Raw genomic sequence first — 23,412 nt, 5'->3', positions numbered from 1 at the left:
CACCAAAAAAAAAAAAAAAATTGCTTTCTCCAAATCATGAAAGTTAGAGCCCAAAATAAATCCTAAATGTGGATATTTATTTCTCAGTTTTAAAACTGTCTGTTAAACAAAGCTGGGAATGCCTTGTTTGCCTCTGAAAGAGTTTTTCACTTAAGTACTAACACATTTTTAGCTTACTTGTGCAAAGCAGTTGCAAGCTAAACTGAGTTTCACCATGCATTAGAGTCAAGATTTTAACACAGTCACAGCACTAAAATTACTCTGTTCAGGATAAGGATTACTCTGTTCAGGATATCTGTGTACAGACCTGCTGTTGACCTGTCTTGTAGTCTGGGATACACATGAAATGGGCTGTATACAGTGAAACTGGTTTACAACTTTCAAATCTGCCTAATTGCAGGATGTCTTTTTGTATAGTCTAAGATGTCTTTATAGTAGCATAACTGGAAACAAATAAACATCCCGCCCCCAAGTTTTCCAAACAGTTGTCTCTGGTTTGGACTTGCTCCAGACTTGGCCAAGATATTTTTGATCTAACTTTACTTTGTCGTAAGTAGAAAAGTAATCAGTCTGAGAGCGAGTGAGGAAACATTACATAAAGACTGTATCTTTAGTATCCTATTCTTTGTCCTATGACTAATTTATTGATTTAGGGATTTTGTTGTTATAAGTACATCTTTTGAGAGAAGAGTAAATGTATGTTTTATGTGAATATGCATCCCTCCCCAATCAGAAATCCTGGGGTGAATTCTCAGCTCCACTGAAGTCAATGGATATCACTTCTGGTGTCTGTAATGGGAGCATTCTGCCACCAAATGCAATGCACTACAATTATAGTGCTTCTTTCAGCTATATATGCTCTTTGCAAGCAAGACTATAGTACTGTCATTTTGGGACATGATTAAGGCCCTTTCCTCCAGCATTAGACATAGAAGAGGTAAACAGCAGTCTTCTAACTTTATCATTCACATTTATAAATGTTTTGGATTCATTGTAGAAAATTCTTAGATATCAAAATCTGTGGTGTTTACCACTGACTCCTTATTAGGAGCTTGATGATGCCAAGCCCTTGCATGACCACAGAAGAAAGTAAAGATACCCCCGGTTATGTGGGGCATAGGGGCCGGCCACAGTTGCAGCCCTTATTCCCCAAGCAAATGTACAACCTGCACTCTGGATGTTTCCCTCTGATAACTATTGGATGGGGATAGGTAAGTATCCCATGCTAGGCAACTGAGCTGAGTTGCATGTTCATGAAGCTGTACAGGGAAGTATGCTGTACCACATAAAGGGGTGTCACAACCCCCAATCCGTCCACCCCATTCTGAAGCTCAATGCCTCCTGGTCCTTCCTTTATGCCTCTGGGAAACATATCTAGGCACCACCCCTGTAGCATGCATGCAAATAGCATGATCTAGTCTTAGGATAGATCAAAGAAATACACTTTGTTTACATTTCTGCAGATAGGGATCCAATCCTGCAGTTTTTATTCTGTCAGAATTCAATGTGAATTTTCCTTGCATCTGGACAGGCCCTGTTATGGCCTCTGTCCTTCATGCCCTTGGAGATTTTGACAAATGTTTTGGCATTTCGAAAACTGGAAGGTAGTTCTGATAGCACGGATTCCTTTCCCCATACAGCGATCAGATCCCGTACCTCCCGTTCGGTCCATGCTGGAGCTCTTTTGCGATTCTGGGACTCCATCATGGTCACCTCTGATGATGAGCTCCGCACTCACCTGCAGCTTGCCACGCTGGCCAAACAGGAAATTGAAATTCAAAAGTTCGCGGGCCTTTTCCTGTCTACCTGGCCAGTGCATCTGAGTTGAGAGTGCTGTCCAGAGCGGTCACAACAGAGCACTCTGGGATAGCTCCCGGAGGCCAATACCATATAATTGTGTCCACAGTACCCCAAATTCGACCCGGCTAGGCGGATTTCAGCGCTAATCCCCTTGTCAGGGGTGGAGTAAGGAAATCTATTTTAAGAGCCCTTTAAGTAAAAAAAAAGGGCTTCGTCGTGTGGACGGGTGTTGGATCATATTAAAGAAGTTCTGTATTAAAATCACAAATGAGTTTGATTCCCCGAGTTTAAATTCCAGGGTATTACTAATTAAGAGGTCTCTTGGTTTTTGGTACTGTTTCTCTCCCTCTATGTGTGAAACTTGCAAGCTGCTAATTGTGTTAATACATTCTAAGACAGAGTCTATTCTCAAAGCAATTCACAGAGAGAGAGACTCAAAGCAATACTCTAACAACAGAAACAGCACCCAGAGACTCCCCACCCTTTTGTTGTATTAACAACTGTGATTAAAATAGAGATAGAGGATGTATGTGGATGGATGCTTGGTGTGGATAATAACTGAATGATCAGGGAGGTGCCAGCCTAAGAATCCAGTGTCCATTGGCTGAAGAAGGCGTCAAGTGGAAATAACCAGAGGACCCCACCCGGAGGGCAGACTGGAATCCACCCAACAGCCTCAAGGATGGGAGAACCAAAGAACAAGATAACATCTTGGAGCCGTCAGGAATGTGCTATCTGCTGATTGATTCAGCAACAGCATGATGAAGCAATTCCCATAGACTGGCATAGGAAGAAATTCCTATAAAAATAGACTCTAAAAAGTGAGAACTTTGGGGTCTGATTCTGCAAACCAACTTCCAGGAGCATCAGATGAGCATCTGACAAGGCCCTGCTCCCTCCTCATGTCCAGGCCACCTGGCCAGTGGCTTGGCATGAGCAACTCTAAGGCTGGTAACTATGATAACAACCTTGCAGAACCTCTGTGTGTGTGTGTGTGTGTATGTTTGTATGAATGAATGTGAGAATAAATTTGAGATTGAATGGAATGTTATAACTATAACTAACTGCTTACTATGATTCTTTCTGTATTCACAGTAAATGTGGTATTTTGCCTTTTTCCCTTTAATAAGATCCTGCTGGTTTTTATTTTATTGGTACAACATTTTGGTGGAAAATTGCGAAAGGGGGAATATTGGTAAAAAACCTCAGTTATTGTAAATATTGGTTGTGCACACCGCCAGCTCTAGTGAGCTAGGCATTTCTATTAGGTTAAACCAGACCTGCTGGCCTCCGAGAAGGTAGCAGGGAGAAATAGGTTAACTGGACCTGCTGGCCTCTGAGAAGGTAGCAGGGGACCTGCTGGCCTCCGAGAAGGTAGCAGGGAAGAACAGGTTAACCGACCTGCTGGCCTCCGAGAAGGTAGCAGGGAGAAATAGGTTAACCAGACCTGCTGGCCTCCGAGAAGGTAGCAGGGAGAAATAGGTTAACTGGACCTGCTGGCCTCCGAGAAGGTAGCAGGGAGAAATAGGTTAACTGGACCTGCTGGCCTCTGGGAAGGTAGCAGGGGACCTGCTGGCCTCCGGGAAGGTAGCAGGGGAAAAACGCATAGATTAAGCTATGATTTCAGAATCTAGGCTGTGTCACTTGCTAAGTAATACCAGCAGTGACAAAGATTGAAATATCCATGTTAAGATGTTTAAAAGAAAACAGGGTAAGCCAGTACCAGAGGGAGGAATGGAGTCAGAAGGAACTCCAACCTCACCTTTTGTTAAAGAAATTACACCTTTTAAACAAATCCTTCAAAAATTTGGGCACAGTCCTTGGACTAAACAAGCCCTAGCTGATGTCTGCACTATTTCGGACCTAGAGGATAGATTGGCTCAGTATATCCTCATATACAAACCTTCTAGTGCTGCCAAAAGAGATGCAGCAGCAATTTGGTTGTTGTGGGAGGCATGTAAGGATTCTTCCCTCCGCTTGTCTTCATGTAAAGAGGAAAAGGCACAAATGGAAAAGGGAGCAGACAATTGGAAGGTGCTGGCTACAAATACCCAAAGCCAGCTGAAAATAGTGAAAGAGGCACTCCAGGAATACAAAAAGAGTGAAAAAGTTAACTCTGCAGAGGCTGGAGGGAGGCAGGTAAAGGGGGAGAAGGTCCAATGTACGGCACCCCCAGGCATAATTACAAAGAGAAAAGAGAGTAAAAAAAAAAAAAGTTAACTCTGCAGAGGCTGGAGGGAATTAAGCAGTTAAACTTTGTATTTCACCCAAACAACTTTTAACCGAAAATGTTAAAAAGGAAAAGTGTTAGAGAAAGAGCATTCTTGGTTTCTTTGCAGCCATTCTGAAAGAAAAATGGGCCCTTTTCCAAAGGAATGTCTGTAAATTAGCCAGGCAAAAATAAACTATCTGATTAAAATCATTTGACTGGACAATTTAGTCAAATTTGCTAAAAGAACATAAGAGGGTTCTATTGGAACTTAACTGCCTCAAATGTATAAAGGGAATGTAAGATGTAAAAAACAGAGCAGTGTGGAAGGGATGTTAAGGAAAAGAAAATGTGTATGTATCTGTCTGAGTGTGTGTAAATATGTAAAGTTCTAAGGACCAACTGGTTTTGTTTTTGTTTTAAATAATGCCACTAAAAATCCATTTGACTCTTTATTCAAAGTTGCAAAACTGACAGACCTGTTTGCTAGATACAGGTAATTAGTGTTGTTTGGCTTTGGGATTTGGCATTTAACCCTTAAAAGGTAACTCAATGCTTTAAAAAATTTAAAATGTTTTTAAGTTGTGGCTGCAGCAGGGCAGTCAAAATCAGGAGAATATATAAAAAAAAAATTCTGGATTCTTTTTGTTTGTTTGTTTGATTTTTGTTTGTTTGTTTTTGTAACAAAATAGCAGATAAGAGTTGTAGTAAAAAAAAAAAATTAAAAAAAGACAGTGCCCCTCTGAAGCAACAGCAGAGGTGAGGTGCACAAAACAAAAAGAAGCAATGTTAGAAACACTGAGTCTTAAAATGGCTCTGAGTAATCAGACTGTCACTTTGATAAAGGTACATGAAAACTCTGTAAGCAAAAAAAGAAATAGTGACACCTTATGTAAAAATGGATCTGGATAATGTTATAGAAGTTAAACTATGGAAGGAATGTGCATTTGCCCCAGAACATGTGCAGGGTATATTGTAGAAGGGGCAAAAGAAATGCAAACATACCATGCTACTTCATTAAAATGCTATTAGGGCTCCAAAGGGAGCCACAATAGGTTGGGTTTTCTTTTTCAGATTGCTGTGTGTTTTGGAAGCAGAAGTTAAAAGTAATCAAAACTCTGGTGAAAGTTGATTGTGTCCCTTTTAAGATAGACTCTCTGAGCTGCTGATGGCTTTAAATCCAAAAGCAGGAAGTTTCTGTGAAAATGCAAATTACCTAAATGATGAAGGAAAGAACTAGCAGCACAAAGGAGCTGCAGATAAAGGACATACCTGGTCAGCAAACAAATTGTCTAAATAAAAGGCATGGGATAACAAGATAATTTTAATAAATTTAATGATAATAAGTATCCCTGTAACAACGTATAGTGTGTATGATTTTTGGAAAAATCCTTTAAGGTCGTATGGTAATGATGCTTCTCGGTTATTACCTGTAAATAAAACTTAAAGCTAAACACAGCAGGAAAAACATTATAAACTTGGTCTGCTGTATAAGAAGGAAAACTCAGGGATTTAATGACTAAACAGTGGGATAATTTCCCCATAACCCTTAAAAGATAAAAGCCATTGAAACCTGGCCTGCCTATAGAACAAAAACAGGAAAATGTGGGGGCAATTTCTCTGTTTACCTGCAATCAGCAAGGGTATTTGTAAAAGAAATATTTTAAGCAATAATCTGCCACCCCAAAAGGGGTAGAAACATGTTCTTTTTGTCTTTCAGAAAATCAGGAAAAGCTGATGCCAGCTGAAAAGCAACCCAATACCATGAATCTACTGTCACAATAGAAATTGTGTTCTGTGTTCTATGTTTTGTCTTGTGTTTTGTCTTGTTGCTAGCACTGTTGTGTGTTTAAAAAAAATACTGAAGACCTGCAGGAACTTAAAAATAAATTAAGCTTTCTGTCCCAGCTACAGGACAGCCTGATACAAAAACAAGTACATGCCAATGTAGACTTGGTCCAAATTGGTCTGGGTAACCTAAAAGGCCGATGGAATCTTTAGTAATGGCTTAATACTACCACATGGCTTATCCATAAGAAAAAAAAATATTAGAAATAGGAAACTACACAGCCATAGCTATGGGATGCACTGAAATGCAGATACTTGCACTAGCTACTTTTGAACACAAAATGTTCTGGGTCATATTGGGAAATATTAAGGGTTTGATGCATTTGTTAAAAAAGAAAGAGATCATTGTTTGACACTTATCAATATGAATGGATGCAATATGTTTCCAGTATTGTAAACCAGACTTGTTAATGGGAGAAATTGTTGTCAAAATTGCACACTAACAGTCCCTGGAGGCAAAGGTATTGAAGGTTAACCCACTCCCCATATTACACATGGGATCCTTCTGGCTACCCTGGACCTTGAGCCAGTGGGCTGGGGAGGGAAGGAAGCTATTGGACACTAGAGGTTGTACCGAATGGACTCCTCAAAAGTGGGTGTGCCTCATCTTGCCTGTTGCCCCAGAACCTTGTAGTAAAGATACATCACTAGGATCATGTATGTGGCATGAATTGGAATCACAAACTCAAATTGCCTCACAGTACTTTCTCTTGAAGAGGCTACATAGAAAGTGACACTGACGATTATAAATCTTAATGTCAAAAGGGGGATTATGTTGGATCATATTAAAGAAGTTCTGTATTAAAATCACAAATGAGTTTGATTCCCCAGAGTTTAAATTCCAGGGTATTACTAATTAAGAGGTCTCTTGGTTTTTGGTACTGTTTCTCTCCCTCTATGTGTGAAACTTGCAAGCTGCTAATTGTGTTAGTACATTCTAAGACAGAGTCTGTTCTCAAAGCAATTCACAGAGAGAGAGACTCAAAGCAATACTCTAACAACAGAAACAGCACCCAGAGACTCCCCACCCTTTTGTTGTATTAACAATTGTGATTAAAATAGAGATAGAGGATGTATGTGGATGGATGCTTGGTATGGATAATAACTGAATGATCAGGGAGGTGCCAGCCTAAGAATCCAGTGTCCATTGGCTGAAGAAGGCGTCAAGTGGAAATAACCAGAGGACCCCACCCGGAGGGCAGACTGGAATCCACCCAACAGCCTCAAGGATGGGAGAACCAAAGAACAAGATAACATCTTGGAGCCGTCAGGAATGTGCTATCTGCTGATTGATTCAGCAACAGCATGATGAAGCAATTCCCATAGACTGGCATAGGAAGAAAATTCCTATAAAAATAGACTCTAAAAAGTGAGAACTTTGGGGTCTGATTCTGCAAACCAACTTCCAGGAGCATCAGATGAGCATCTGACAAGGCCCTGCTCCCTCCTCATGTCCAGGCCACCTGGCCAGTGGCTTGGCATGAGCAACTCTAAGGCTGGTAACTATGATAACAACCTTGCAGAACCTGTGTGTGTGTGTGTGTGTGTGTGTGTGTGTATGTTTGTATGAATGAATGTGAGAATAAATTTGAGATTGAATGGAATGTTATAACTATAACTAACTGCTTACTATGATTCTTTCTGTATTCACAGTAAATGTGGTATTTTGCCTTTTTCCCTTTAATAAGATCCTGCTGGTTTTTATTTTATTGGTACAACACGGGTGCAGGGTTAAATTGATTTAACGCTGCTAAATTTGACCTCAACTCCTAGTGTAGACCAGGGCTAAGAAGAGTTAAAATGAGGAAGGTACTCTGATGGCAGAAAATGCAGCCACAGTTTAGGTACCACCCCTGTAGCATACATGCAAATAGCATATTCTAGTCTTAGGATAGATCAAAGAAATACACTTTGTTTACATTTCTACAGATTATAGGGATCCAATCCTGCAGTTTTTATTCTGTCAGTATTTAATGTGAATTTTCCTTGCATATGGATGGTAGGATCTGGGCCCAAATTATTTAAGGCTTCATTCTGCCAATCTTACCAGCATGGAAAAGTACTATATTCCACCAGCAGTCCCACTGGGGCCTTTAGCTGTTTGTACTACGCAACAGCCATCTATTTAGTCTTTGTGATAGCAGCCTCTCTAAACTGTGGCTGAATTTTCTGCCATCAGCGTACCTTCTTCATTTTAACTCTTCTTAGTTATAAAAGTGATCTGTGAGGCACAGTAGAAACTGTACCTATTTTTGTATTTTTTTATATTTTATCTCACTGCAGCAGTGAGTTTTACTTTATGTGCAGTGCTACCATTCAAGGCACAATTGTTTGAAAATGCTGAAAAAAATACATTAAAACTTTGTTTTTCTAAAATTCCACTCCATATTGGGAAGACAGTTACTTTGGAAATCTTCTGCAGCACTCCTGTTTTTCAGCAATTTTGCATCCTTGCTGTGTAACTATGCTTTTTAAATATTTATATGCACTCTTCAGTGGAATCTGACTGGGAAAAGAAGGGTGCTCTAAGGCAGTGGTGAGGATAAGCTATGCTTGTACTTTCATTTGTATATTTTAAAGGAAATAAATAAACTGTGTGAGGCCTATGTTTATATCTTCATTTTAGATGCATAGAAGGATGTTTTTGTATATGAAATTAGCTTATAGGGACACAATTGAAAATCTTGTTCCAGACTTTATTGAAAGGACATTCCTAGTAGTGTTTATTCTCTTTAATAAAAAGAAAAGGAGTACTTGTGGCACCTTAGAGACTAACCAATTTATTTGAGCATGAGCTTTCGTGAGCTACAGCTCACTTCATCGGATGCATACCGTGGAAACTGCCTCGGTATGCATCCGATGAAGTGAGCTGTAGCTCACGAAAGCTCATGCTCAAATAAATTGATTAGTCTCTAAGGTGCCACAAGTACTCCTTTTCTTTTTGCGAATACAGACTAACACGGCTGTTACTCTGAAACCATTCTGTTTAATGTGACTATTCTGATTCACAAATGCCTTTTTTGTTAAGATGTACTGCCTTACGTTATTTATACCCTTAACACTCCTATATTCCCATCCTACTTATCTATTCATCATGCATTGATTACATATGAAATAACATGTGAGTTAACTGCAACAATAACACAACTGAATGATAAAATGAATAGTTTGCTACAATGTACTAAGTACAAGCAGTTACATATACCATGGTTATAAGATTTGGAGGTAGATTGCAGGGACATTACTCATGCAAACAATCCCATTGATTTTCCACAGGACTATGTGCATAAGTGCTTACCAGTGTAAATAAGGGACCGCAATCTAGCTCTGTGTGAATACTATTTGAGCTAGGGTCTGGTAGCACAGCATATCTATAACAGAGAAAGTGGTTCTGAACAGGTCGTGCAGCCTTTTTATTATTGTCAAAGGGGCTGATGACCGCTTATTAAAGGTTCTTGGCCTTGGAGGTAATCAGAGGATTGTTAAAGGGGTATTGTGGAGGGATGCTAATGGCCCACGCTGTTCAGTAGAACATATGGCCCAGAAGGCAGTGTGGAGTTAATGGGTTTCCCTAGAGGTTTCAAATGCAGAGGCTAAGGGTTGGTTCCACGCTGTGACACTTTGTGGGAGGAAGCCACAAAAAGTCCTTTTGTTGACCCTGGAAGGAAACAGAGGCATTCCGTTCTTGGCTGAAAGGGCTCGGTTGGGGTTTTTGAGCAAGGAAACTGCCTGTGTGCTTTTCATGCCTACTGCTGCTCAAGGAAACAGGACTTTGTGTGCATTTTTGTGGACAAAAAACAAGATTACATCAAGAATATACCACCAATTCAGTGTCAATGACTCCTTATCCAAACAGGTACCAGCCCACAAGACCTTGAACTTTGGCTTTCTGTTTGGCCAAAGGGACAACACTTCCTTTCAAAGTCTGTCAAAGAAGTCAGGGCTGCGGTTGCTCAAGTGATGTGAGGCCTGGTGCTAAGTATGTTGCTTCTGCATCAGTGGAGGACATAGGTCATGGCCAGCCAAGTTGGCTCAAGACTGAATTGAGGATAGGGTCTCAGATCTTTGCATAGTAGCTCAACACTCTGCACTCAGTTATTGTCTTGTAGTTTCATCGGCCTGTTATGTACAGGCTTATAATGTGATGGAACAGGCCTATATTTCACCATGTTTAGGCTTCATTTGGCTTGAGTTGTTTTGACAAGTTAAGCAGCAGCCCATAACTGTGATTTTTCAAGAACATAACTTACTCTAAAGTCATGATTTTGTAAAGGGCAAAATAAATCTTATAATACAAGGTGATAAATGGGTGTGAGTATATAAAGCTCTACTCCCTGGCATGTTAATATTCTGAATCACTGTTCTTTTGGGTTTGGTATTTGTAGAATATTGATTGTGTTCACATTATAGATATCATTGGTTTATTGCCAGAAAACGGTCAAAAATAGCCTTGCACTCCTTGGGAGTTTCTTGTGCTTATGAAGATAAGGGAATTCAAGATTTCATTTGGCTACTGCTGGAATACTTTGATATTTTGAAGTTGTGTCCAAACTATTAAATTTTGTCTAGTGCTTCCAAAAGACCGTGCAAAAATCCATTCTTCTTATTATAAGAGCATAATTTTCAGTAGTTTTAAAAAAATTCCCATGGAAATTATAAAACTATTATTTCTTGCATTTCTTTACTAGAATGGTTTTATGAAACTTACTTCTGTTCATACCACTCATTTTCCACCTCATATCCTATATGAATTATAAAAGTAAATTTTACTTAAGACAAAGAAACCTAGTGAAATTAGAAACAAAGGATCACATTCTCTTCTGATGTAATTCTATCAAAGCCAGTGTAGTTACTCTAGCAGAGAATTTGGTCCATATAAACAATAATAAATATGGGCTCCACATTGAAAATACAACCTCCTAAATCTCAGAAGAAAAAATACACAATGCATACATTAATAGGAGGAAAAAACCTGGGAAATGATCATAGAAGAGTAATGAACAGCAGTGGGTCACATTGGATAGCAAATATACTCCTATTTTCTAATGAGATATGGTTGCAAAAACAACCAAGAGCAGGTCCAAGACCAGGAGGATTTGCACACACGGGACAAGGCAGAATTCATACCCAGGTTCTTGAGAGATTAGGAATTTGGCAGACTGTAATAAAATAAGATTCATTTTGGAAACATACCAGCTAAATAGCACCTTTAAGGAAAATTAAGAAGAAACAATGATAGTCAATGCAATGGAGAAATCTGAAAATAATGCAGAAGACATTTAGGGGTGTAGCAAATAAGATAGAGCAGAAAAAATATCTAATAACATTTTGCCCTGCAGGCACAAAGTGACTAATTTGGGGCTTTCTACAGCATCTATCATTGTAGTATCTAAAAACTTCTCAAATAAATTAGCTTATAATTTGTCTGCCTACCAACATGATGCATGGAGTTAAGACTCTTCCTTTATATAGGATAGGTATGGTGCAACCATATCTGGAATAGTGAATTCAGTTCTGGAAACCACATTACCATAAATGGCGACAAACTGGAAGGAGGTCAGAGGAAAGCAACTAAAATAGTTGGCAGAAAGGCTGCATTTATTTATTATAGGCATCTATATGTTTCCTGTTGCCATGTTAGCTATGCATCCTTCATATTTCTGAGACTTAAGAGGAAAGAATATTGCCCCTACCCTGCCAAGACTTATGCATGCTTAGCTCTGTACACTGCGTGGGGTCAGTCCTGGTGAAGTCAGTATGTAAAGTTAAGCATGTGACTGTCTTGGCTGGATCAGGGCTGAAGAGAGCTGAACATCTCCATTTGGGTAACAGATGGTTATGTGCAGGGAGCTGGGATAGTACCTTACCAGTTCATATGTTATTGCCAAGGTATTAACACCAATGAGGGAGAGAATAATTTAGGATAGTACCAAGGAATACAAATAATAATATTAAAATGAAATTAAGAAATGAACAATTTAGGCCTAATATCCTAGAAGTGAGATGTATTAGGCTGTAAAATAGTCTCCCACAAGAAATGATGGGAGCCCCATCATTTGGGAGATTTAAAACTAGGCTGAGCTTAAAAACTATCCCAATATTAAAAAAATATAGCCAACCATTTCTTTATTTACATGAACAACAAAATCTGTTACCTACTGCTGATGCTAACATTATTATATAATTAATTTGTTGGTTTAAAATAACTAGATCAATATACATAAATTGTAAATATAAAAATGTATAATCATAGTTCTTACATTTTTCTTTGCTACTTATTGAGTTTTCTCATGCATAGTTAAAAGCAATAAAATAATGCCTAATGATGCATTTACAATTGTTAATGCATTTTTTAATGGCCTGCCTAAATACAGATTTATCTGAATAGTAGAGTCATGCTCACTATCCAGGGGCTTGTCTTTAATGAACAAATGTATCTGGATGATGATCTGCAGTGATATGTTTGACTACTCAAGTAACTCTTTTAATGTTTCTTATCAGTTTGCATTTCAAACATTATCAGCTAAGAAGCAACCCTGTGCAGCGCCCTGAATCCCTGTACAGTTTTATAGCAACTGATTGTTATAGGGGACTAGGATATATGGCCCTATGCAGAGCTCTTTTGTTCACCCATCCTTTTAGCAGGAATTAGTGCCCTGCATAAGGCTGTTGAGTAAGTTCTGCATTCTCATTATGGCAAATAGAAAAGGAGTACTTGTGGCACCTTAGAGACTAACCAATTTATTTGAGCATAAGCTTTTGTGAGCTAGCTTATGCTCAGATAAATTGGTTAGTCTCTAAGGTGCCACAAGTACTCCTTTTCTTTTTGCGAATACAGACAAACACGGCTGCTACTCTGAAACCTGTCATTATGGCAAATGTGGCCTGTTAACATCACTATATAAATGGTGGGTTTGATCCTCTGCTCAGAGAGAACTTTGGGTAGCCAAAGGGAGTCAGACCTCTAGAAACAGCCTCGTTTGGGGAGGAAGCTTAAACTAAAGATTATCTTCTATTTGAGTATCAGAGGGGTAGCTGTATTAGTCTGGATCTGTAAAAGCGGCAAAGAGTCCTGTGGCACCTTATAGACTAATAGACATGTTGGAGCATAAGCTTTTGTGGGTGAATACCCACTTTTTCAGATGCATGCAGTGGAAATTTTCAGAGGCAGGTATAAATATGCAAGCAAGAATCAGGCTAGGGATAACGAGGTTACTGATTTGAGTTACTGATACAGCCAAAGCCCAGGAAGGGATAAGTATGACCTTTTCTGATTGGCCAGATTACCATTGGCCCTAATGGAGTTGTGTAAGAGGGAGTAAGACCCCACCCCAGGCCTCTGTCTGGATACATTAGGGATCTGTTACAGCAAAGCACTGAAACAAAGGCTTAGTGCTCCATCAGTAGTCCCATTGGAGTCAATGGATAATTTACATAGAATCACAGAACTGTAGGACCGGAAGGGGCCTTGAGGAATCATCTAGTTCATCCTCCTGTGCTGAGGCAAGACCCACATATAGCTATACATACCTAAAAAGGAACACCTACTTAAGTACGTTGCTATAATAGTATTTACAGCTCCCTGCATCCCAGATCCTGGTGTGGGAGGGAGAGCAGGCATTACATGCTTGACACTCTGTGACTTTACCCAGGGTACGATCTGGATGGTTGAACAGCTGTGTCCCCTCAATTCTCTAACCTGGGGTGCCTTTTACACTGTTTTGCTGTGAGAGCAACCACTGCTGGTCTGCCCACACACAGCCTTCAACATGTAAAGTAATAGAAAATGATATGCACAAATCCTGTTATCTCAGATGGGGTTTCCTAAACACTTCAATCCAAGCACACTGGTCTAGATGAAAGAATAAAACCAGTTTATTAACTACAGAAAGATAGATTTCAAGTGATTACAAGTAATGGAGCATAAAAGTCAGAATTGGTTACAAAGAAATATAAGGTATAACACAACTAACACCTAACTTAACAAGCTTAGTGAATTCAAAGCAAAAGTCTCTCTCACCACATATTCTAGCAGTCTGAATTATATTGGCTGAATTATTTCTGCCAAGATCCCTCCCCAGTCCAGTGATGCATCCTTTGTCCTTCAAGTGTTGTCAATGCCATGAATAGAGATGAAGGAGAGATATCTTGAGACGTCTGTTCCCCATTCTTATACCTTTTCTTCATTAGGGTATATCCACACTGGCAAGTTTCTGTGCAACAACTTATACGATTTTTATTAAAGCACTGGAATTAAACTGCTGTTGCGTGTCCACACTGTGCTCCTTTAGACGGTGGAGCGCATCCACATTAGCAGCTCTTGCAACGGCAAAGAGAGCAGTGCATTGTGGTAGTTATCCCACTGTGCAACTGGCAGCATGGTGCTTTGGGAAGGGTTTGCAATGCCTCATGGCACAGGCTCAGCATCACATGATGCAGGTTTCCCAATACCATTGTTCCATGGGCATCCTACTACATTGCCAGCTGCTTTTCAACTGAAGTGTGTGTGGTGGGGGGGAGGGCAGAGTGTGTGACAGGGAGTGTGTGTGTGCATATAGAGGGGGGTGGAGAGACAGTGTTTTGGAGGACAGAGAGTCTTGTAAGTTCATACAGCGGCAGGATGCAATCAGTCCTGAGGCAGGGGTAGGGGGAAACCCCAACATCAGCCCCCGCCTCCCTCCCCATCTCTCTGCACAGCAATCTCTCTCTCTCTCTCTCTCTCTCTCTCTCACACACACACACACACACACACATACACACACACACACCTGCCTCTGTGTTCAACAGCATGAGCATTCCACATTAATGGTTTGCTTCGTGTCCTGGAGCAGATCAGCACAGCACGCAAGGGCTGTCAGAAATGGAGCTTTGAAAGGGGAGGGGCGCATGTCCCCAGGGCAGCTGAGTTCAAAACAATGAGCAGAGCAGCCACTTGAGGGATTATGGGACACTTCTGGAGGCCAATTTGTTGATTTTTACTCTATAATGTGTTTACACTGCCAGTACAGTGCTGGACCCTCTGCGCTCTAAGGCTTATCATTCACGTTGAGGTGGGTTTTTTGCAACACTGCATCTGAGGAGTTTCTGTGCAGAAAGTGGCTTGGCAGTGTGTACACCTCTGGAGTTACACTGCAGAAAGCTGTTTTATTGGACAGTAACTTGCCAGTGTAGACAAGGCCTGAGAATCATCTCCAGCTGGGTTTCAGGAGACAGAAAGTCTGTGGGGATGGGAACCTTCAGCTGTTTCTTTATCAAGATGTAAATTTCTCGCTCAGACCCCTTTTCCTGCCTAAGAATGGCCAAAGAGGTGTTGGTCCATTTGATTTCGTTGACACCCAGCTGAGGCATCAGTTTGCCTTTTGTTCCTGAGGAATTAGTTTGTGGCTGGTTCTGCAGATATGGAATATGTTTTAGTAATATCATACAGGAGATGTTGCCATACATATTTTACCAGGACAATAAAGATCAGTGAAGTTTTCAGTAAGAGTTTTCAGACGATACCTTACAAGGCAAAGTTTGTACAAAATTTATTGTAGTCTTGGAAAAGGGGTGGACATAGGGATACAGATTGTCAAACACTCTCCCCACCCCCCGCCTCCCTGCTTCATGTTGCAGATGGGGAATGGGGTGAAAAGAACAAAGAATGGGTAGAGCTTTGTCTTGGATGTGCCCAACACGCTGGCCAGTGAGCTCAGCTTGCACCAGATGGAAGCAAATGTCACCATTTTCAGTGCTTCAGTAACTTACTTCACACCCAAGCAAGTGGGGATCAGGGAAGGAATTGTGGATCTGCTGCGTATCATCCTTTCCACAGGGCCTTATAGGTCGGTCTAACTAAATGTGTGTGCTTTATTTGGAGCACGGTGGGAATGCCACCTTCTTCATGACTTTCAATGGAAAAGTGTGCAACTCTGTAAATCATACCATGCAATTGATCTAGACACATGGTCTTATTGGCAGTTGCGCTTTAAGAAAAATTAAATACTATTTTGCTTTCAGTCACTTGGATCCTTTCTTCCCTGACCTTTTAAGGATATTTTTTTTACTTCTCCCACCATAGTATATAATAAAGATGTTCTATTTGAGGACACTTTTTATTCCATTTCTTAGTAAAAAAAATTTTTTTCTTTTACTGTGATTTGGCCATTTGAGATGAATAAGTGTTTGTTTTGTTTTTGTTTGCAAAAATAATATTCAAATTTAAAATATTTTATTTAAAGTCAAGGCTACAGTAAAGGTATCTCTAGTTTAAAAAGTGGCATTGGCAGCCTTCATTGAAAGTTAATGTCCTTGCTTGGTTTAAAAAAATGATTTTGATTTAAATATGTTTATAGTAGTTTAAAAGCCGTATAATGAGCAATGGTCTTCCTGTTTATATGAATTCCACATGAGAGAACTGACTCTTATTTGTTACTTCTATTCATTATTAAGTGTCCGTACTTAAAAAAAATCCATATATAATTTTGTGTGGATGTCTCATGAAAATAGTAATAAGCCAACAACTTTTCAGTTACTGGTGCTTGATTCACCTCCTACCCAGGTCACTAGTAGCTGACATTTGGTAATTCTGATGGCCATTTGGCAAGCCATTTGAAGTGAGTTGTTGTTTTGAGCCCAGTTCTGGATAGACCAGTGTAAAACCATGCTCATCATATTCATCATTCTTCATGACAATCTGAAAGAAGTTAAGGATGGGCTAGGAATAAGGAACAAACTAATATCGCTAGAGAGATTGTTTTTGAGGAGAGATGAGTGATATGTATGGCTCAATCCTGCAAGACACTGAGCCCTCTGGCCCTGATCCCTCAAAGCACATAGGCAGATACTCAACTTTAAACACATATATATTCCCACTGAAGTCAAGGTTAAATACCTACTTAAGTTCCTGGCTGGATCAGGGCCAGAGTGTTCTGTGCCCTGCAGGATGAATCCATAGTAACGGAGATAAAAGCTACAATCTAAGAAAAGATTTTCATTGACCTGTCTGCATACTGAAAAAAAAAATTGTCCATAGAATGCTCCTGGCAGCATTGCAAATAAATTTGGCATGAAATCCCAATTATGAGTCACTCTGATACAGAAACATGGCACGTATGAAATATTGTTTTGCTCTTAAATAGCCCGTCATCCAAGGATCTCAAAGTTTTAAACAAACATTAAGCCTCACAACACTTCATTATCCACATTTTACAGATGAGGAAACTTGAGATGAGGAAACTGAGATGCATAACTTGTCTAAGTTAGCTGCAGAGGAACAAATCATATAAGTATCCTGATTCCTAGTCCAGTATTTTAACTAGTATCATAGAATCATAGAATATCAGGGTTGGAAGGGACCTCAGGAGGTCATCTAGTTCAAACCCCTGCTCAAAGCAGGACCAATCCCCAACTAAATCATCCCAGCCAGGCCTTTGTCAAGCCTGACCTTAAAAATGTCTAAGGAAGGAGATTCCACCACCTCCCTAGGTAACCCGTTCCAGTGTTTCACCACCCTCCTAGTGAAAAAGTTTTTCCTAATATCCAACCTAAACCTCCCCCAATGCAACATTACTCCTTGTTCTGTCATCAGCTCCCACTGAGAATAGTCTGGAGCCATCCTCTTTGGAACCCCCTTTCAGGTAGTTGAAAGCAGCTATCAAATCCCCCCTCATTCTTCTCTTCCGCAGACTAAACAATCCCAGTTCCCTCAGCCTCTCCTCATAAGTCATCTGTTCCAGTCCCCTAATCATTTTTCTTGCCCTCCGCTGGACTCTTTCCAATTTTTCCAGATCCTTCTTGTAGTGTGGGGCCCAAAACTGGACACAGTACTCCAGATGAGGCCTCACCAATGTCGAATAGAGGGGAACGATCATGTCCCTCGATCTGCTGGCAATGCCCCTACATATACATCCCAAAATGCCATTGGCCTTCTTGGCAACAAGGGCACACTGTTGACTCATATCCATCTTCTCGTCCACTGTAACCCCTAGGTCCTTTTCTGCAAAACTGCTGCCGAGCCATTCGGTCCCTAGTCTGTAGCGGTGTATGGGATTCTCCCATCCTAAGTGCAGGACTCTGCACTTGTCCTTGTTGAATCTCATCAGATTTCTTTTGGCCCAATCCTCTAATTTGCCTAGGGCCCTCTGTATCATATCCCTACCTTCCAGCGTATCTACCTCTCCTCCCAGTTTAGTGTCATCTGCAAACTTGCTGAGGGTGCAATCCACACCATCCTCCAGATCATTTATGAAGATATTGAACAAAACCGGCTCCAGGACTGACCCTGGGGGCACTCCACTTGATACCGGCTGCCAACTAGATATGGAGCCATTGATCACTACCCGTTGAGCCAGACAATCTAGCCAACTTTCTGTTCACCTTATAGTCCATTCATCCAGCCCATACTTCTTTAACTAGCTGGCAAGAATACTGTGCGAGACCGTGTGAAAAGCTTTGCTAAAGTCAAGGAACAACATGTCCACTGCTTTCCCCTCATCCACAGAGACAGTTATCTCATCATAGAAGGCAATTAGATTAGTCAGGCATGACTTTCCCTTGGTGAATCCATGCTGACTGTTCCTGATCACTTTCCTCTCCTCTAAGTGCTTCAGCATTGATTCCTTGAGGACGTGCTCCATGATTTTTCTAGGGACTGAGGTGAGGCTGGCTGGCCTGTAGTTCCCAGGATCCTCCTTCTTCCCTTTTTTAAAGATGGGCACTACATTAGCCTTTTTCCACTCGTCCGGGACTTCCCCGGATCGCCATGAGTTTTCAAAGATAATGGCCAATGGCTCTGCAATCACATTCGCCAACCCCTTTCGCACTCTTGGGTCACACTCCCTCCTCCTAAAGATAGCCATAGTCATTCTGTACTTTCCTTATAGAATAAAGACTCCCTGGTGTATCTATATATTGTTGTCCTATGTTTGAGGTATATTATAAATGTAGATGACTTTAGTACTGATACTGTAGTTGTCAACTGATCATTCTGAATAGATACTGCAAATATGCATACATGTTTTACTTCTGGTTTTATACATGAAGGACCAACCGATTTTTAAAAAAACAACAACAGTTTTTTTTGCTTTTGCCTTCAGGTCATTTTCAAACTGGGTCAGTTCAAGAACCTGCTCAGATTCTGAGCCAGAAGACTCCTGGGGGGAGAGAATGGTTTCTCAAAGACTTTGTATACAGTAGCACCCTTGCAGTGATTAATATCAGAAGTTTATAGAGGTATGATTTCAATTTTCCCCTTAAAATGCAGACCGAGCAATTTTGCCAGCACATATTCTTCTTTGTCAAACATTTCACTTATTGTAGGCTTTGCAGACAGCTTGAGAGCTATGTCTGTTGCCAGGGTTTTTGCAGCTGTGTGCCTTTGATCATCAAAAAGGGGTTGGATTTGCTCCAGCACAATGCATAGATGCCGTGTACTTTACCTGATTTGTAACAGTATCTAGCGAAGTTAAAAGACACATCCCATGGGACTCAAGGGACAAGAGCGGCAACCAAGCTGCCTGTCAGATTCCAAAACTGCAGATTAATATAACATCCCTGCCACTTTTTTTACATGGCAAGTTCCTCGGTGCCAGGTGTACATGTAACAATTTTTGGGGTACCCTGGACTGAGAGTGACATTGTTACCCCCCTGACTCCAGAAAGAGACAGACTTGCTACTGCTTAACTGTGTATCTGTTCCCTGATACCTCCACTCAGTTAGCCACCCAACAAATCTACTCTGGATGATGTTAACCTGCAAGTCAAAGTAAGGGCTCACAATAGTTGCACCCCAGTCCTTGAGGCTTTGAAGTGTTCCCCCTGTAATGCCCATCTCCTTATCCACTGAACACTCACAGTAATGCCAGGTATGCTGTCCCCAAAAGAACAGTGTCCACACCAGCTTGAATGATTCAGTTTAGGATCAGCTCCTTGTACAATACCACAGCACTAAGATATATTTATAGTGAAGACAATCATACATTTACTAACAAAGATCAAGATTCAAGAAATAGAGTAAGGATAATGAAACAGAAGGGTTACATATAAAACGAAATTGATGCACATTGTCAAGAGAACAGTTAGCATAGTAAATCACAAAACATATATTCAATGTATTTAAATTTAATTTTAAAAGAATAAAAAGCACAAGAGGAAGAAAATTCAGAGAATCATCTAGAATTGGTTTTATGTATGTGATAAATGAAGGGGGAAGGGGTTGCTCCCCTTTATGGACACCCAGCCATTCAGTAGCTATAAAATCCCTCTTAGTAGCTGTTCTCTAATTGCTCTACCTGTAAAGGGTTAAAAAGGCTCACTGCTATGCATAGTAAAAGGAAGTGAGTGGGCACCTGGCCAAAAGAGCTAATGGGAAGGCTAGAACTTTTTAAAATGGAGAAAAGATTTGTCTGTCTGGGGTTGTTCTCCCAGGGAGAGGCAGACAGGGCAGCAGCTCTGCTGTAAGAAGCTTGGGACAGGTATGAAAAATCATCAGTATCATAGCTAGAAACTACTCATTTAAAACCCCAGATATGCAAGTAGATCAGGAAATGTCTAGGAAGACATAATTAGGTTTTTCCCTTTTATTTCTTTATGGCTTGTGGATTCCCCTGTGCTAACCCCAACTGCTTTTGTTTTGCTTGTAATCTTTTAGCTGGACCTCAAGAAAGCTATTCTTGGTGCTTAATCCTTGTAGTTGCTCTTTTAAAATCTAGCAATAGCCTGAGTTCCCAGATGTATTTTCTTTCTTTTTTAAAAATAAAATTTACCTTTTTAAAGAACAGAATTGGATGTTTGTGTCTTAAGAGGTTTGTGCACATGTTGTTAAATTAGTTGTTGGCAACAGCTGATTTCCTTTGTTTTCTTTCTCACCTCTTCCCCAGAAGGGACTGGGATGTGAAAGGGCTTCAGGGTACCAGTGGGGAATCAGCCTTGACAATGTATCTTACTGACAATGAAAATTGTTTTGTGCCCCCAACAAGTTCAAATAGCTTACCACAATGGGGAACTAGGAAGGGAGTTAGAGGTCATATTCAGCTTGTTGTATTATTTGATGCTGTTTGGAATGATACCTTGGTGATTAGCAATGCAAAAGACTTTGTGGATTGGACTGGAGTAGAGGAGAGGAAGAAGCAGGACTAACTGTACCATTGCTGAGGAACCTGGAAATAATGCCCACAACATGGTAGGGATTTTTTTTCTCTCTCCAGCAACAGGACAGAAGAAAACTAATCTGCTGTTTCTGAGTGTCAGTAGATGAAAGGAGAGTACACAAAGAACATCGGTTCTTAGAAGTCACTTGACAAAATAACCTTGCACTTGCTTGGGAGAAATATCTGCACAGCTAACAGACCTTAAGCAGTGTACTATGAGGAAGGAAGAATGAGGGACTATTCAAGCAATACTGATAGTAAGTCATAAATAAGGTACCATAACATCCAATGTTCCTTTACCATGATCAGCAGTGTTGCGGTAGGCAGGGTGGAGTATAGGCAGAGTTCCCTCGTGAACTTACATGCAACTGTTGTAGAAATATTTAAAAGAGCAGCAAAAACAGGAAGAAACATTTCTTTTATAGCTTGTGCCCATTTCTTGAGTGTGAGGGTTTCCTGGAACTCATAAAAAATGCTCAGCACACTGTCTTTTCTACCAAGGGAGTTACATTGTTTTAAAACCCTTGGTCACGACCACTTATAGAATGAAACAGATGCATCTTACCTCTTATATATGGATGGATGAATGCATGTACTTTACTGTACATTTTCTTGTTTCTATTCAGCTCAGGAAAGGCAATCATTCCTTGCCTATTGATTATAGTGTATTAATATTTGTGAAGGATTCTCAGATTCCTGGTTAGAAGGTGCTATAGAAATGCTAAGTGGTATTATTGGGAATGAATAATTAGTTCTGCAATTTTTAAAAAATATCCCACTCAGCAATGCACTGTGTATTTTGCAGAAGTTTCATATTTTAAATATATGTCACTTGACATTATTCATTATAGTTAAGGTTATGTTGGTGCTTTCATTATAACACCATTTTCATATGATCATACCTTTCTGAAAAAAATCTTATATGGGACTGAAACATGATCTCCACCCAGAACTTTTTTGTTTTGGTTTGGGGTTTTTTCAGTTTTCTTTTTCTTATTTCTTTACAATTTGAGGACAGTTCTATCAGCTGTTTGAAAACACTTTTTCAACACAATGACATTTTTTTTTCTGCTATCCAATAACAAAAATGGCCAAGCCTCTCCAATAACTTTCCAAATCTTACTGAAGAAATCTTTGCTAGCTTTGGGGGTATTAAGGGAATTATAAATCAGAAAGTGTAAGTGATTGCAAAATCCATTTTGAACCCTATTGCATTTCTGCTATTCTTTTGTCCAATGTCTCAATTGCAGATAAGACAAGTTGTATTTGCTCATATCTCATTGAAACACGCCTTGTAATTCTCCAAAATCTTCAATCTTTTGTTGCTTCCCTCATCTGTTGCTTTTACAGCAGTGCTGTATCCAAGATGTGTTCAGTACAGACTTGTGAGGCCTTTCAAGGAAGGCACAGAACAGAAGTAAGAGGTGAGAGGACACTGGCCTTAGCTAGATTGTGCCTCTGATTTTCTGGCCTGTTTTTAAAGGTTAGTTCAGTCACTTGCTTACATTATTGGAACAGGGTCATTTCAGGAACTTGTTTAGATTTTAAGTAGAAAAAACCACCTAAGTTGTACTGGGAAGTGATATGTTCTCTCAGGGGGAAATGTAGTGATTGAAAGAGCATTTTGAAGTGAGTCATCATGATGTTGAAGTGCATTTGGTGATTGTATATGATAGGTGTAAATCAGTATCCTTGTGGACTGCTTATCTTTTGCAGTGCTCTTAACTGTGGAAAATATTTTGGTATTTAGTGTGTGTACCCATACAAATATATAATATGGCAGTTGTTTGTACATACTATTTTTAAGCACCTAACTACCATGAGTGGAAGAGCTTGGGGCCTTCAGATCAAAAGCAGGGTTACCATATGGGTCCAACACACTGGAGAACAAATTAAGGTGACGGTGCTATACCTCTGAAGAATCATAGCAGTACTTTGCTGTTTGTTTTTAAATTCTAAATTCAAGGTCACCATGCTTACTTTACTCCCCATGGGTGCATCCATATTCATATGCAACGGACAGACATTCTTTCAGATAAGGTTTCCAGCTGCATCGGAGATTATTAGTAAGAAGGCTGATAATATCCCCATGTAGCAACATCTATTACTGTTGTTTATTCTTTATTTGTATAGCTCGAAGCATGCACATATCTCTTCATAGACATAAGAAAAACAAAGTAGGTTTATTTTGGTACTAAGGACTATAAGAGACCAAAATGCAGACAGAAATTAAAAACTATTGTCCTCAGCATGCTTCTATTAGACTGAGTTTGTCATTCAGTTCAATTTGGCTAATTAATCCATTGAAATGAGAGTACCTCAGAAATTATGGTTCACTTGTGGAAATTCATTTTTTTTGTTTTGTTTTTTAAATCCCTCTTTCCTAATATTTTTTACCTTATTTTTCTTCCTTTTTTTCTTCTTTTA

Source organism: Caretta caretta, chromosome 3 (genome assembly GCF_965140235.1).
Source record: "Caretta caretta isolate rCarCar2 chromosome 3, rCarCar1.hap1, whole genome shotgun sequence".
NCBI lineage: Eukaryota > Metazoa > Chordata > Testudines > Cheloniidae > Caretta > Caretta caretta.
The sequence above is the reverse complement of the archived record's forward strand: the minus strand, read 5'-3'. Positions refer to the sequence as shown.